The 5,672-nt window shown below is 32.4% G+C and overlaps 1 long non-coding RNA gene across 1 annotated transcript; it reads left to right on the top strand.

The window, feature by feature from the left end:
• The first annotated feature begins 1,176 nt into the window (after positions 1-1,176).
• Positions 1,177-1,950, top strand: LOC149219590 (uncharacterized). Its single transcript, XR_016248713.1, has 2 exons — positions 1,177-1,287; positions 1,475-1,950. It is a non-coding gene; the product is annotated as an uncharacterized LOC149219590 (long non-coding RNA).
• The last annotated feature ends 3,722 nt before the right edge of the window (positions 1,951-5,672 follow it).

The raw sequence follows: 5,672 nt of genomic DNA, 5'->3' as shown, positions 1-5,672 counted from the left end.
AACTCCTAGATTATGTTCATTCCATCGGATTTAGAATCCAATATTGTGTCACCTTTTGATAACTCGAGGAACTTGGTGGATTCCCAACAACTTAAGAAGTTTTTTTCAATGTTTTCAGAGTTAGAGGGACTAGATTCTTCTTCACTCTAGCCTTGATATGGTTGTTTCACTTCTTATCCATAGGTAAATTGAAATATCACTAGTACGTAGTTGACCAACGTAATTTTTTATCCAAGTGAGTGAGTAAATTGAAGGTGACATTACAAATTAACTCTTTCTTCCTTATAAAAACCATTTGTTTGTTGTACTTAGAAATATATGATTGATCAATAAATCCTTTTTGTTATTCTTAGTTGTCAACTCGTCATGCTTTGGTACAATTACTAATATATCATTTCTTCTTCTACCATTCCATTGGACGAGGAAAAGTAATAAGTAGAAGTTAATAACTCACAACTGTGCTTTACAAGGGGTGGTGGAAAATAGATCTCAGAGTATAATTCTGATCACGTCCCTTTTATGTAGAGTGAAGATAAATTTCCTTTATTCATCCTTTAAGTGACCTCAACGTGAGAAAAAATAGGAGTCATTAGAGTAATGGTGGCGATGTGACTCTTTGACATGTGATCTGTGCAATTAATATTAAGGAATGACATGAAGTGCAGGTGAGTATATGGAAGTTCCTATTTCAGACCCTATTAAAACATAAATGAGCGCTAAGTACCTGTGATAGGACACTCGTGCATCTGAAGGCATGCTACATATGCATGAAAGCCATACATCTCCATGCATATTCCGGCAACTCGATCACCCTACCTCCGGCAAGCTCCAGTATTCAATGTATCTACGCCCACTGTCAGACCTGTCCCGTCTCCTCCTGCAACCTCCATTTGCTTCCTCGTCTACCACCATTTTCCAAATTCCGTTTTATTTTGAATTTAGTAAAGGCACTAAAGGAATTCAAATTTGAATTTTGAATTTGTAATTTCGTTCCGTCCATATTTTATTTGGTTAGAAGGTGGATTTTTGGCTCATGGTTCATGTTTGTTTGGCTCGTGGTTCATTCTGTTACTCCATTCTGCTGCCATTTATGCACCGACTCACACTTGTTGTGATCCACATCGTCTGATGCTAGGGCCTCAATAGTGTGGTCCAGGTTTCTCTAGGATGGTTAAGGGCAACCGTCCTTCCCTCCAGCCCCATGAACACATTGTTCCTCTACCTCCCATCGAGTTCTACTCTGCAACGTCTCGCTAGGTTTCCTCTTCAGTGAGCTTTGTCTAAATGGTAAGATCACTTACTGCTTTTCTTGGTTCACAGTTGTTTAGTGTCATTATGGTTTTGCTGAAGTATTTCATTGTAATCATTCTATAGCCACAATGGCCATTCTCGGCAATGGTAACTCAACGACGGTGCAAGTTATTCCTTCCACAAAGGTAAATATTAATTTATTTTTTTATTTGTTATCTTGTAGCTCGGCAAGGTGTTCAATATTTTTCTTGCTTTCAATGGTCTTGAGGGTGTCAGGGTTCAACTTTCCCTACATAGTTCCTCTCTCAGTCTTTACAGGTATTACTCTTTTAACATTTCCCAAGTTAAGTATTTCAGGTGGACGCTCTGAGATTATTTGTAATATGTCTCTTTATTTGTTTGCAGGTTTGGAAGGATTCTTGATTTTCCTTCTTATTTTCCAGTGGTCAGCTCAATCCGTCCTCTATTAATTCCAAAATGTTCCTTGTTCTAGGTTAGGAGCCTGACTTGCATGGTTTACTGGCTCTCTGCATGTAGTCTTAGGTTGATGGGCCATCAAATATATCTCCCAATTACTTAAATGGATTATGTATATTTTTGGTTGAATTTTAACAACCATACAAAAATCCCTCTTGGGGTTTCTTTTACTTTTACTCCCCTTGAATGTTTCTATCACGGTCTAAGTAATTTTTTAGGGTATTTAAATGTGGTACTGTTACAGAAGTCAACATATATTTTACTCATGTGGATTCTTAGTATTCAAGTTTTGATTAAAAAAATGTATTTGCAGTAGAGGTTCTCTTTCCTGTTAGTTAAGAAACTATTTGTTTTCTTAAGGAATTATATGGACTGGGATTATCAAGTTCATATCAAGAATATTATTTATGATTCATGCATTTTGTACTCTTTCCATTTTATATTGTTGGTAAATGGTTAAGTTGTTTTCCTTCTTAAATAGTTACCATCTTGTTCTGAGTTTGATGGGTTTCCCCTAGACTCGTTCAAGGGTAATATTGTTCGCAGTCTTCTATCTTGGCCTTACTTGGGATTCTTTACCCATCCATGATTCTTCTCTGTGGTAACAACAATTTTTTTTGGTAACTACATAGGACATTGTTCTTTGTCACTTAGGGTTATATGTTTATATATTGGCTACAAACATTCTCTGTTTTGTATTGTGTGTTTTGCTAGCACATATTTTAGGAATTTGTTGCTTTTTTTTACCCGCAATGCGGGGTGTTGGATCTCTGAGTTTCTTTTGAAATATTCACCTGGATGTTTGTTCTTATTATTGTTATTTATTTAATCTTCTACTTATATAGATGCTACAGAAAAAAACCACATACATTTCCTCATTTTGGTTCCACATGATAGGTGTAGTTACTTATTAATGTGGAGAGGGACTATTTTCCAAGGAATCCATTGGCTCACCATTGGAAAACTAACCATCGAAACCCTCTATAATTACTTTCAACATATTTTGGAAGTCATGTATCCTGGTACATGCAAGAATTAGTTATTACGATTATTATTTTAATTTTCAGAGATTTGTCTCCCTCGTATTGCATTACTTGAGTCTAAGTTCTTATTAATACCGACTCTTTCTTTTAATATCCAGAAACTCAACCAACATAGAGAGTTAATTTTACCAAAGAGAGGAAGTATATCTCACAAAAGAAGTCTACTCGCCAAAATTTATATGCAAATACAGAAAGGGTTTATGGCATATTCTTTACCCTTGTGAACATTTATTCTCAACAGTCAACTTGGTTTCTTTTTGCTTACCTAATAGTCATAAGAAACAATATACCAATCTATTTAGACTTCCTTTTTTTTACAAGGAATAACACATAGATGATCATTTGTAGATACAGCTTGAGTGGGCCTAATGGTTAAGAGCATGTGTTTCCTCCTAAGAGGTCACGGTTCAAAACCAGAGGGGGGTAGAGTATGTATGCCTTCGTAGACTTAAGCAGTCAAATCGCTACGCGAAGGTGGGTCCCTTGTCCCACAAACAAGGGGGTCTCATACACCAATTTGGTGTGGCTTGGCTGTGACCTTAAAAATGGATATTATTATTATTATTATATAAAGATCATGACAAAATTCAAATCAAAGTAGTTTTGGTTAGCCTCTAAGAGAATAGAACCAAGGTGGGACTTTAGTATCCTCCCAATCATTTGTTTCTGTTAGCCTGTAAGAGAAGAGAACCAAAGTGGGACTATAGTATCCTCCCCACCAACGATACTAGCAATTATGTCCAAGTCTGCCCCTAAATCTCTTTAGTTTCCAAGGTAATAAAAAACAACAAACGTTTTATGACCCCAAGAACCTAGGTCTAATCCAGAAATTCTTATAAGGTTTCCACTAGCTACAATCAACTCAAGAAGACCTCCGTTGCAATACAACTGCAGCTTGAACAACGTCTTGTCACAAGCACTTATTTTTCCTCTTTCCTCAGGCCACTTGTGGCCTCATCCAACTAAGAGATTTCTTTTAATCCCAGGAAAAAGATAACTGTCTAACTACCTAGAAACTAAAGATTTTCCTTTTAAAATTTTTTCCCCTATAAAATAACAACATAATGAAATAATGATAAATATACTTTTGTTTTCAAGTTTGTTTACTAACCTATAACGAGTTACCATGTCTTTTCATAATAAAAGAAAGTAAATAACTATTATTTACATAATCACTAGTGTCACACCATCCATTTGATAAATTTACGCGAGCATTCTTCACCATTGTGTTACACCAATAAAAAGATCACATTAAAATTTTCTTTTATCATCCATTTCAAAGTACATTCTTAGCTCATCCAATTAACAATGCCAGAGGAAATGAAAAGTTTGTTTCCGCAATGGAGAACAAGAATGTCGTGGACAAAGATTTTATGCTTAAGGGAGAACTATTTTTGAAGTTAATACACTAGTAAATGACAAGAAACCATTAAGAGTAGAGTTAAATATTGAAATCTCACCTTTTAAAGGAGATGTAAATGACAAGAACCCATTAAGAGTAGAGTTAAATATTGAAATCTCACCCTTTAATGGAGATATTAATACAAAAGAATTTACCCTTTAATGGAGATATTAATACAAAAGAATTTAGAAACAAAATTATAGTCAAATTTAAAATGTGTGAAATTACAATTTGAAAATATAAATATCAAATTTAAAAATGGTAAAATATTGAATTTTAAAATATAATATAAAATTAAGTAAAAGTACATATGTAATATTATTAATTTAAAAATTCATAATTAATTATTCATTTATAGATTTTAGAATTATGTGGTTTATTTTGTAAATAATATATATATAAAGTTTTGAATTTAAAATATCATTGGAAAATCTAAACTCTTTGTATACGATAATTATTCATTGTTAATTTATTTCATAAATCCATATTTGTCTATAAAAAAATTACTGATTGAAAATCAATACTATTTAATGATTTTTAAACCAATATTACAACAAATTAAATTAACTACAAAAATATAATGCTCTATCTTAAGGAGGGAAAAACAAAAATTAACACATTTACCCATCTACGAATAATAGAAGTTATACTCTTTTACCCAAAAGGATTTTCGTTATTTTACTCATGTAAAAAGAAGATAATGATTACATTAAATTTCCATGTTACACATTATTTAAACCACTTTCTTCAAAAGTTTTTTACAATAAATTTCCATGTACCACATTATTTAAACCATTAAATATTATTTACACTTTCCTTGAGTATTAATAAGTATTGTAGCTATAATTGAAATTATAAGTTTATTTTATTTATATTTTGGGAATATTTTTCAATTATATCTATGTTAAGTATTGTTTGATAAAATTAATAATAATAATAATAATATTTTTATATTAGATATTTTAATTTATTTATTTTGAAAACTTTAACATATTTTTACTATTTATTTTATGTATAATTATTGTATAACTATTTTAGGATGGATTGTATAATCCACAATAAGTGGATGTTGTATTATCACTATCCTACTAGAGACTCAAGAGAGTAGACATGGAAATGCATCTTTCCAAATGAAACATTTACTACTCCTCCCATGGTTTTATAGCTTTTAATTGTTTTATGATGGTGGAGGATGCTCATTTCAATATTGGTTTAATGTGACATTTCACTTAGGGATTTATCATATCTTGGTTGGGATTTCTATGTTTTTCTTCGTCACTAAATGTCCTAGTTTGGCCTAGCCTTCACATATGTATTAGTCATTTCAGAAGGTTGCAAACAATCATGCTACATGGTGCTATCATCCTACATAGGAGAAGAACTTATTTTCACATGGAAAGAGATTTACAATGAGTTTTATGGTTCCTGATGAAAAGGTTCAGTTCTATATAGTCAGTGCCACATCAAGTAGTTCCTTAGACTTCCTTTATATATCTTCT

The sequence above is a fragment of the Pinus tabuliformis genome, chromosome Q (genome assembly GCF_031772625.1).
Source record: "Pinus tabuliformis cultivar Carrire ecotype Pingquan chromosome Q, CPIR1, whole genome shotgun sequence".
Lineage (NCBI taxonomy): Eukaryota > Viridiplantae > Streptophyta > Pinopsida > Pinales > Pinaceae > Pinus > Pinus tabuliformis.
This window is presented reverse-complemented; position numbering and strand designations above follow the sequence as displayed.